The sequence below is a fragment of the Physeter macrocephalus genome, chromosome 14 (assembly GCF_002837175.3).
Source record: "Physeter macrocephalus isolate SW-GA chromosome 14, ASM283717v5, whole genome shotgun sequence".
NCBI lineage: Eukaryota > Metazoa > Chordata > Mammalia > Artiodactyla > Physeteridae > Physeter > Physeter macrocephalus.
The window spans coordinates 81,417,839-81,429,583 of record NC_041227.1 but is presented as its reverse complement, the minus strand read 5'-3'; the positions used below and the strand labels follow the sequence as shown (position 1 = coordinate 81,429,583).

Below are 11,745 nucleotides of genomic sequence, written 5' to 3'. Positions count from 1 at the left end.
GAATTGCAGGATCCGGATTGCAAGAGGTAGATTGGACTCGCCGTTAAAGCACATGAAAGCTGCTCAACATTGTCTACGATTCAATTGGCCAAAAAGGGCGTACAGGTGTAAATCCATTCGCCCTTGTGCCAACCAAACATGCGGGAAATACAAATCAACACTACAAAGATGTATCGCTTTGCCCAGTCAGAATGGCCATCCTCACAAAGTGTAACAACAAGAAATGGAGGAGAGGACGTGGAGAAAAGGGAACCCTGCTACGCTGATGATGGGAATGTCAATTGCTAAGAGCCACACTGGAGAACGGGATGATGTTTCCTAAAAATTCTAAAAAATAGAGCTATAGGGACTTCCCTGGTGGCGCAGTGGTTAAGAATCCAACTGCCAATGCAGAGGCCACGGGTTCGAGCCCTGGTCCGGAAAGATAACACATGCCGCGGAGCAACTAAGCCCGTGCGCCACAGCTACTGAGCCTGTGAGCCACAACTACTGAAGCCCGACGCCTAGAGCCCATGCTCTGCAAGAAAAGAAGCCACTGCAATGAGAAGCCCACGCACTGCAACGAACAGTAGCCCCAACTTGCTGCGACTAGAGAAAGCCCACGTGCAATAACAAAGACCCAACACAGGCAAAAATTAGTTAATTAATTAATTATAAAAAATAGAGCTACAGAGCATACGGCACTTCCACTCCTGGGTGTATATCTTGGGATAACCATAAATCCATAGGACACAGGCACTTCAACTATTAGTGCAGCCCTTTTGCAGGAGCCTTGACTTGGAAACAATATAAATGCCCTTGGAAGGAAAAAATGGATAAAGAAGATATGGTACTTAAGTACAATGGAATATTACTCACCCATGAAATCAATGAAATAAGGCCAGTTGCAGCAACTCAGGTAGACTTAGGTATGATCATTCTAAGTGACATAAGTCAGACACAAAAAGACACTTAGCATAAGATATCACTTACAGGTGGAATCTAAAAATGGCTACACATGAACTAAATTACAAAACAAACAGAGTCACACATTTAGAAAACAAACTTATGGCTGCTAAAGGGGAAATGTGGGGTGGGGTGAAGCATAAAACAGAGGGTTGAAATTAGCACAGATACCGTTCCAAAGACCAAATAGGTAATCGACAAGACCTACTCCGTAGCTCAAAGAACTGGACTGGGCACACTCTAGTCACCAGAAAAGAATATATCCGACTGGTAAGAATCTGAAAAAGAATTTATGGATGTCTCTCTGAAAGTGAATCAAGTGGATGTGCAGCAGCAAGAAAGACAGCATTGAAAATCAGCTACACCCCATTATAAAAATAAATTACAAGAAAAGACACAGAGAGAAACTGTTACTAAATTCGTTCAGGGGCTGTGATGAAACCTGCATTGACCCCATCTAGATCCACAGCTAAACGGGACAAGAGCGGGGGGCTCAATCTCTGTCTTTAGATTTACAGTCGAATGCTAACTCAGTCATTTTACCTCTGTTCGTACACTGATTATTTTCAACAAATCACAGAGATATCGGCATTTTATATTTACTCTTTGGTGCTTGAGCTGGAGTAGCAGGCAGCACCTTGAGTATATTAATCCAGGCTGAGCTATGCTAACCTGGAGCGCTACTTGGAGATGCACAAATCTGTAACGTGGTCACAACAGTCCCTGCACTTGTAATAATTTTCTTTATTGTTGTACCCATTATACTGCAGGGTTTGACAACTCACTTGGACCACTAATAACTCGGACACCTGAGGTAGCATTTCCCCGAATAAATCATGTAAACTTTTGACTACTTCCCCCATCATTCTTACTCCTACTCATATCACCAATAGTAGAAGCTGGTTCTGGTTCCAGTGGACCGTGTATTCAGCTCTAGCCTGCAATCTGGCTCACGCAGGAGCCTCTGTCGACCTAACAATTTTCTCCTTACATTTAGCAGGTGTCTCTTCAATTCTTCGTGCTATTTCTTGTGTTACTATAGTCTTTAATCCAAAACGAGCAGTCATATCCCGATACCAAACACCATTATGTGTTTAATCTTCCCCAACTACAGCCATATTACTATAATTACCACTCTCAGTCCGAGCAGCCAGAACTGCCATACTGTTAAGAGATAGAAATCTCAACACTACTTGCTTTGACCCTGAAAGAGGAGACCCAGTCCTATACCGACACCTATTTTGATTCCTTGGTCACCCTGAAGTCTGTATTCATGGCCTACCAGGGATTGTTATAAACCCACAGATCATTACATACTATTTAGGACAAAAACTGCCTTTCAGCTATTTGGGAAGAGTATGAGTCATGCCCACTGGCTTTTTAGGATTTCTCTTGTGGGCCCATCCTATATTTACCATAGGGATAGCTGTCCACTCAGTAGCATACTTTGCAAAAGCTACCGTAATTACTTCTATCCCTACAGGAGTGGGCTTTCTCTGGTTGCAGTGAGCGGCAGCTACTCTTCGTTGTGGTCCAGGGCCTTTTCATTGCAACGGCTTCTCTTGTTGCAGAGCACGGCCTCTAGGCGCGTGGGCTTCAGTAGTTGTGGCTTGCAGGCTCTAGAGGGCAGGCTCGGTGGTTGTGGCGTACGGGCCTTTTGCTCTGCGGCATGTGGAATCTTCCCAGAAGAGGGCTCGAACCTGTGTCTGCTGCATTGGCAGGCGAATTCTTAACCACTGCACCACCAGGGAAGTCCCTGGTTAGCAACTGTTCACGGAGGTAATATTAGATGACCTCCCACTATATTATGAGGTTTAGGCTTTAGTTTTCCTTTTTACAGTAGGAGGTTTGACAGGAATCATCTTAGCCAACTCATCCCCGGACACTGTCCTCCAGGATACATACTATGTAGCAGCACACTTCCATGACGTAGTGCCCATGGGAGCAGCCTTCACTATTATAGGAGGCTTCCTACACGGATTCCCACTATACTCAGGTTATACACTTAACTTAGCATGAGCAAACATTCACTTCACAGGTATATCTGTAGTAGTAAATATGACTTCCCGCAGCACTTTCTGGCCTCTCAGGGATGTCACTACGTTAGTCTGAGTACCCTGAAGCACACACAACATGAAATATTTTGTCTTAAGGCTCACTCATCTCAGTAGCAGCAGTAATGCTAATAATTTTCATACCTTGAAAAGCATTTGCATCCAAACAAGAAGTCTCAGCAGTAGAAACTGCTACTCCTAACGTAGAATGGTTACACGGATGCCCTCCACCATATCCTATGTTTGAAGATCCTACCTTTGTAAATATAAAATAAGGAAGGACTCAAGTCCTTTTCAACCAGTTTCAAGCCAACACCATAACAATTATGTCTTTCTCAATAAATGAGATAAAAGTTAAAAGTGATATAACTTTGTCAAAGTTAAATCATAGGCTAAATTCCTGTATATCACTCAGGCATATCAATTTCTTCTAGGCTCTCAAGATACAACATCACCGATTATGGAAGAACATTTACCTTTTCATCATCACACATTAATAGTGATTTTTAAAATTAGTTCTCTAGTCCTCTATATTATTTCTCTAACATTGACAACTAAACTACCTCATATACATACAATAGATGCACAGGTAGAGAAAACGTGAACAATTTACCATCCATTATTGTAACCTTAATTGCCCTATCATCACTGTGAATCCTTTACATGATACATGAAATCAATAACTCTTCCCAAACCATAAAAACGATGGGTCAGTAATGATACTGAAGCTACAAATACACAGATTATGAAGATTTAAATGTTGACTCCTCTGTAATCCCCACATCAGGGCTAAAACCAGGAGAATAATGACTAATAGAAGTCAACAACCACGGAGTTAGAGATTAGTCATTGAATATTAGTTTCATCTGAAATTGTTGTACACTCCTGAGCTGTTCCTTCTCAGGCCTACAAAGGGCTGCCATCCCAGGACGCCTAAATTAAAGAATATTAATAGCAACAGGGCCAGGCCTATGCTGTGGACAATGATCAGTAGAGGTCACTTTCCTGAGTTCAAAGACAGGACAGAAGGATAGGACTGAGATATGGGGTGAATCTGGAGACCATGGGAATGCACTCTCCAAGCTCCAGGATAGGAATCGGGCCTCTGGGGTCCCAGGCCACCCACCATGCCCTCCCGAGCAGGATACAACATTCCCTGTCAGTGATGAGGCAACCTAGCACTTGTCACGCCCCGATGTTGTGTCCTATGTGGGCACCATGCTCTTGGGACCTCACCCCACACTCTGCAGGTCCATGATCCAGGGTCCTTCGTGCCTCAGGAGAAGAGCCCACACAGCAAGCAGTTCCCTCCCCAACCAGCAGGAGGAGGGGAGGAGAGCAGGGGCACCAGGGCAATCTCACTCAGACCACAACACCCAGGGGTGCCGGCGGGGACAGTGATGATGCAGATGAGGCACAGACCAAGAGATGGGACCAGAGGACGCAAAAGGCAGCTGGTCAGGTCCTGGCCCAACTGCACCCCAGACACCTTTGTCCCTCATACACCCCCTTCCTCATACACCCCCTCCTTAAATGCAGATTCTTCAGATGCAAACAGGCAGAGCTTCAGATTGAGTGTCAGCTCTTCCAAAATGACCCGTCAGCAAACACTGCAGGATTCCGCCCCGGGGGGGCCCTGGAGTCGACAACTCCGGGACTGAAGTGGACATCGGGGCCAGGGCCAGTGGGAGGGGATGGGGAGGGAGACTTTCATGGTTGTGGAATTTTGGTTTTGCAAGATGAAAAGTTCTAGGCATGGTGATGATGGCTCCACGAGAAAGTGAATAGATCTGATGCCTCACAAACGTGCACTTAAAATGGTGACGATGGTAAACGCTATGTGACGTGTGTTTTATTTCACTTAAAATAAATTCATAAAATAATGTCTTTTTAAATGAGATTCCATTTCGACTCCCGTTCATCACAAATGTCAGAGGCCCAGACACAGTCCCCTACCTTAGGGGCCATCACGGTACCCTCACATGGCACATGGGAGACCATTCTCAGGGGTGCCTAGTCTGTGCTCACCTGACCTCTGTCCAGGGAGACCCAGGCAGTGGTGACCCCCATAGATTAGACATATGATATGCTATGATATTCATAGGACACCACCGAACGTTGTCACTCACCAGAACACAGAGCAGCAACCCACTCAAACATGCATGACCTCATATGAATGTGACAAGCTTAACGGAAGAAAAGGAACCACAGGTTAATCAGGGCAACACCCTTAATGCAAAGGTTGGAAATCTCTAAGGGGACAAGACACGCTGCAGGCAAAGAGCAGATATGGGGTCTCCCTGTACATGTGATCCTGACCCATGCAGATGTGGTGAGACCCACAAAATCCCCACATCCTATACCTGGGGTCGCACATCCACACTCACCACGGTGACCCACCTCCCCAGAGTCTGCATCTAAAGTCACACGTTCTCACTCAACAGGTGACCCCCACCTCCCCAGACCCCCCTACCTGGGGTCACAGGTCCACACTCACCAGGTGACTCCACCTCCCCAGACCCTGCACCTGGGGGTCACACCGCCCCTTGGTCAGGACACCATGGCTCTGCTGTTGGCTCCCCTAATGTGGAAACAAGCTGGGTTCCTAGGACCTCCTGGGATGGCAAAAGAAGTGTCAGGTGGGTCTCCTCTCCCCACACTTGTCCCAGAGAAGTCCTCCTCTTTTCACTTTGGTTCTGTGTGATTTTAACTGTTTTTAAAGCTTACATGCTAGAGTTGAACACACTTCCTTGGTTCTGGCAGGCTCAGTCCTTTCTTGTCTCACTTACATGTTGAGAAAACTCACAGGACAGCAGGGCTGAAAGCCGAGGGGCAGCTCTGGACGCTGCTGAGTAGGGACGGGAGACTGGAAGGAGAGCTCAGCCATCGGCCTTTTAGGGGCAGCTCTGGACGCTGCTGAGTAGGGACGGCAGACTGGAAGGAGAGCTCAGCAGCAGCCTCAGCTGTTACCCATCGGCCTTTTGTCCGATCTGCGTGCCCTGCAATCAATTCACCAGCTAAACCTGCCTCCCTACTCACCGTGCACGTGCTGGTAAATTGGAATTATTGCCAGGTAGCCCTCCTGCAGATTCTCCACAAGCCCCAGGGAAGGTGAACCTTGCAGGGATAAAGACTAAGGCCCCGACTCTAGCACTGACCCTTGGGGTGGTCAGGTCACCACACTCAGAAGAGAGGCTGTTACCTAGACAAGCCCACCTCAGCTCCAGACCCCAGACATCTAAGCACTGACCTTCAGATGCAGGCACGGAGCTTCCCAGTACTGAGGCCAGGCCAGCTCTCTTCCCAGCTCTCCATACTCCTAACCTACACAGAACATGGTCAGGTCTAAATCTTCTTATTATAGAAAACACATGGTCAGCTATAAACATAAACAGTAGACAGGACATGGAGAGGTCTAAATTTCCCGTGTAGACAGAACTTGATCATGTTTAAACTAGCTTAGGGCTGATCTCATAGGAGGTACAGATCACACATATGGGTCTCTCATCTTTGGACACCCACATCAGGAAACTGAACAATATCGTTGTCATTAAACATTTCAACAGGCAAAACAGAAATATTACCAGTGTCTCTGGCCACCTGATGGTCAGGATCCACGTGTGATCCAAGAACTTCTTAGAGTGCAGCCCAGTCTGCTGCCAGGCCAGACAAGAAGTGGCCTGATTCCAGCCTCCCAGGCTTCCAGAAGGAGGCGGCCGCACAGGAGGCCCAGGCAGGACAGTTCTGCATGGTGCGGGCCGGGAGAGCCTGTCTGTCCATTCCGCTGGCCGATTCCGGGCGGGGCGCTCAGGGTCGCTGAGAGCCCTGCACTCAGGTCCTGTCTCCCTGCAGCGTGTGCGTGTGTGTGTGTGTGTGTGTGTGTGTGTGCGCGCGTGTGTGTGTGTGTGCGCGTGTGTGTGTGTGTGTGTGTAGAGGGGGCAGTGGCTTATGGCTCCCGTCCCGGGCACCGCGCTGTCCTCGAGGGGAGGCACGGGGAGAGGTAGGGGCACAGAAGCCGTTGGAGAGGAGAACCCACCGCGGAATTCCTTGCACACTGGCTCACCCCACCCGGGGACCGGCCTGCCCATCGTGGACCGCATGCCACCCCCCAGCCCCCCACCCCCGAGGGCAGGGCGCCTGCTCTTTCAAAAGCACAGGGTCTCACATGAAGGAGACCCAGTGCGGGCGGTCACAACCCCAACTCCTGATGCTGAGTTTGGGGAGGATGCATCCCCTTGACTGGGCGATGGGACCCTGTGAGGAAAGAGGTGGCGGCCCCATCCAAGTCGGGGCCTGGCTGAGAGATGGGAACACAGGAGCCACGTGCAGGGCCTGGAGGCCAGGCCAACAGGAGGGGCACCCCAGGCCCTGGCCGGGGTCTCCCATTGTGACATTGTAGCTTATAGGGGACCCAGGGCAGGTGACTGAATGTAATTGGGGCCTAAGCTGGACCCTGAATGGGGCTTAAAGAAGGTGTGAAGGATGTTACTGAGACAGTGACAGTCATTGGAAGACAGACCCTGTGTCAGGACACCCTGCTCCATCCATTTCAATCCCTGAGATCTCTGAACTCTACGTGGCTACGCAGGATTGTTAGAGCAGGTGCGTGCGGACATATCTGGGGCACAATTCAGTCTGCAAGCAACTTGCAAGGGGTTCCCGCAAACACACAGGTGTGCGCAGAGGCAGGCACAGCACACGCACAAACATGCGCACGTGCACAGCACAAATATAGTCACACACTAGCAGATGAGCACACACGCACGCAGGTACCCATGCACACACTAACGTGTGCAAGAGCAGATACCTATGCACAGGCACAGCATATGTACGCAAAGAGGCAAGTGCACACACGTAGCACACACACAGGGAATAAAGTGAATCCGTAAAGCATTAATTCCTGAACGCAAGTGAAGCTGACATGTATTTTCCCTTTTTCTTAGCTTTGATGTTTTTCACAATTAAAAGTTTAAGAAAAAAGTTAATGGAAAAAAAAAAGTTACTGGCAAATGACTTTTGATTCATAGGACTTTCCGACATTATTCCACAAATATTATAAGACATGAGAAATGAACGTAGATATTACATGTGTCCATTAACGGATGAATGGAGAAGCAAAACACGGTCCATCCATAAAAGGGAATGTTATTCAGCCTAAAAAGGAAGGCAATTCTGACACAGCCTTCAGCAGGGATGAGCCTTGAGGGCATTACGCTCAGTGATGTAAGCCAGGCACAAGAAAACAAACAGTGCTTGATCTACTCACACAAGGCCCCTAGAGCTGTCGGAACCACAGAGACAGAAAGCAGGATGGTGGGTGCCAGGGGCTGAGGGAGGGAGAGTGGGGCGTGAGTGTTTAATGGGGACTGTTTCCATTTTGCAAGATGAGAAAGTTCTGGAGGACGTTGGCGGTCAGGGTTGCACAACAGTGCGAATTACTTCATGACCCTGAAATGTGCACTTAAAAATGGTTAAGATAGTAAATTTTATGTTATGTGTATTTGACCACAATTTTTAAAACTTTTTTTAAAACAACAGGAAATAGTCCATGAATACAACAAGATGCACAACTTCACTAATAACCCAGGGATTAAAACCATAAGAAAAGAACTGTGCGTACACCTACCAGAATGGCAGACGTGAAAGACCTAGTACCAAATATCAGCAGGCTGTGGGGCAATGGAAAGCCTGGTCCTCAGCGGGGGGATGCAACCACTTCTGAAACAATCGGGCCTCAGAGAGCGAAGTCCATGCGCACAGACCAGCAGGGCTCCTCCCAGCTGAACACAAACCCACCGGCCCTGCATCAGAACACACGGACATGGACTCCGCAGCCACAGGAGCCAAACCTGAAAGAACCTGAAGGCCATCACAAGCGGATGCAGAAATGAACCATGCACGCTCCTATGAAGGAATATTCCACAGCAATGGAGTACATTTTGCTTGAAGTTCGTAAAACTATAAAAATTATTTTTAAAAAACCTCTATTCACAAGATGAAAGAATCCCATGGACACAATGCTGAGCCACCAAGAGCAATAAAGCAGCATGCACGGTACACGCACTGACCGACTTGGAACTAGGCAAAGCTGGGCTGCGTTGTGCAGAGATGCGTCCTTGGGCGTAAACTCTGAGGACAAGTCACTGACACAAAATCAGGAGAACAGCTACCTCACGGTGGGGAGGAGGCTGTGACGAGGGAAGGGCACTCCTAGGTGTCCACTCATCATGTTCTGTTTCTTGATCTTTATGATTATTCTTTACATGTATATAACCTAATCCTTAATATGTAGTTACAGTTTATCATTTTTGTTTAGTAAAAAGGGAGTCTCCCCAACAAAGTAGAAGGAGACCTGCTTCTCCCAGGGAAGAAAAGCAATAGTTTCTACCAGTGAAATCTCGATACCATGGCTGCTTCAACCATCAAGCCTGACAGCAACTCCCGTGAGAGGGGCACCGGGGCCACGACACTCAGAAGGACGCTCGGGGACCTCAGTCCTGGGTCACTGCCTCTGCGGAGTCCACGGCACCTGGTCAAAGTTCTCGGTCATTCTGTGCACGACGCTTTTGCCTTGGTTGCTCTGGCACAGCTCGGCCGGCACCATCGCTGGGAGAGAAAGAAGAAACGTGCAGAAGAGGGAACCGGGCTCCAAGCTGACCCACCTCCTTCTACGGAGACGATGCCACAGTCCCTAAGAGAAGACAGCAAGACCACGGAATCCAGCCTCTCTGCCTGAGGCCTGGCCACACTAGCGCCCCATGCTTCTGATGCCACAGGGAGAATTACTCAGGGTGCCCTCAGACCACCTGGTTGGACACACGGGGCTTTCACACACACAGGCCCTGTCTGACCCCGCACCTCTCCTGTCACATTCTGGAGGTGGGCCTGGAAGCCTCCAGGTTTTCACTATTTGATAAACAGCATTATTGAGATTGAATTTCTTTACCACACAGTTAGTTAACCCACTTTAAGTATTAAGCTCCGTGGTGTTTTGCATTTTCACAGGGTTGTGCAGCCACCAGCACAATGCACTTGACAACATTTCCATCATCTCCCCAGAAGCCCACTCTTTAGAGGTCACCCTTCATTTCCCACAGCCCTGGAATCTCCAGCCCATTTTCTGTCTCTGTGGGCTTGCCTGTTTTGGATGTCTCATGTAAGTGGAATCCACTAATTGTCTTTTTCTCTCTGGCATCTCTCACTGAGCATCATTTTTTCAAGGATCATCCACATCATAGCCTGTGTCAGTGCTTTACTCCTTTTCCATGGCTGAGTCACCCTTACCCTCTCTGTTCTCAACTCTATAATTAATTGCGTCTCCCTGCCTGCACTGCACAGGGCTGATGACGTTCTCATCTTCCATCAATCTTGGGCGGTAAGTTGAACTTTAAACCAACACCAAGTTGTTATAAAGCAGAAACTAACACACCATTGTAAAGCAATTATACTCCAATAAAGATGCTTTAAAAAAAGAAAAAAAAAGATGAGGTGAGAAGGACTTCCCTGGCTGTCCAGTGGTTACGACTTCGCCTTCCAGTGCAGGGTGTGCAGGTTCATTCCCTGGTCAGGGAGCTAAGATCCCACATGCTTCCTGGCAAAAAAAAAAAAAAAAAAAAAAAAAATAGTCTACATCCAAAAAAAAAAAAGACATGAGAAAGGGAATTCCCTGGCGGTCCAGTGGTTAGGACTTGGCGTTTTCACTGCCATGAACTTCCAGGTTTGATCCCTAAGATCTCGCAAGCAGCAAACGCAGCCCCCCCAAAAAAAAACCAAAAAAAGATGACACAAGAAAATACTCTGCACTGTTCAACAACAACAAGACAAAAACACCAGACAACATAAACCACAAGATCCTTTACATTTTGCTGGTGGGAGTGCAGAATGGTACAACTCTTCAGGAAACTAGCAGGAACTCCTGGTCAATCCTCTCGAATATAAACCCAAGAGCGTGGTGAGCATCAGGGTACGTTCACTGGAGTGTTTGCAGCAACCTCATCCAGAACAGTAAAGACATGGAAACACTCACAAAGATGGCCGGTGCGATAATGGAAGAGGGAAGGAGGCTGCGTGGGGTTCCGGCCACACAGGGTCACACAGCAATCAGAATGAACGAGGGGCTTCCCTGGTGGTGCAGTGGCTGCCTCCGTTATCCCAATGCAGGGGGGCCGGGTTCAATCCCTGGTCAGGGAACTAGATCCCCCATGCCACAACCGAGAGTTCTCATGCTGCAACTAAAGATCCCGCGTGCCACAACTAGGACCCAGCACAGCATAAATAAATAAATAAATAGATAGATAGATAAATAAATAGATAAATAAATTTTTTAAAAGACAGAGGCTTTTTTTTTTTTTTGCCACGCTGCCTCACGGTATGCAGGATCTTAGTTCTCCCACCAGGGATCAAACCCGCGGCCCCCCACAGTGGAAGCCTGGAGTCCTAAACACTGGACCACCAGGAAATTCCCGAGAGGCCTATTTTTATTTCTTTCACATAAAATGTTTTTCAATACGGTTCCAAACAAACTGTCATCTAAACCATATTTTTTATTATACTTGTCAGGTCCAAATGGGGGATACCAAAAAAATAAAGGGTAGGATTGCAAAATGTAGGTTTTGCAGCTCTTATGTCTTTTTTGGCCTACTGCTAAACAAAAATGTTTCAGCCTTTACCTTTAATTATGCTGAAAACACATGCTAATTCTGCAGTCTAGAAGAAATTAAAAATTTCATAATTGATTAGCTTATCA

General features: G+C 47.6%; 1 long non-coding RNA gene across 5 annotated transcripts in view; it reads right to left on the bottom strand.

Annotated features, from left to right (window-relative positions):
* The window catches only part of LOC114487804 (uncharacterized), a 37,828-nt gene that overhangs the window by 8,630 nt on the left and 17,453 nt on the right, over positions 1–11,745 (bottom strand). Inside the window, exons 2-8 of one of the 5 annotated variants that reach the window (XR_008619307.1) lie at positions 9,068–9,605; positions 6,584–8,903; positions 6,250–6,318; positions 5,497–5,614; positions 5,129–5,185; positions 1,154–1,223; positions 859–919 (exon numbers count right to left, since the gene is read on the bottom strand). This is a non-coding gene — a long non-coding RNA (uncharacterized lncRNA). The other 4 variants (XR_008619306.1, XR_008619310.1, XR_008619308.1 and 1 more) reach the window with 4 other exon arrangements.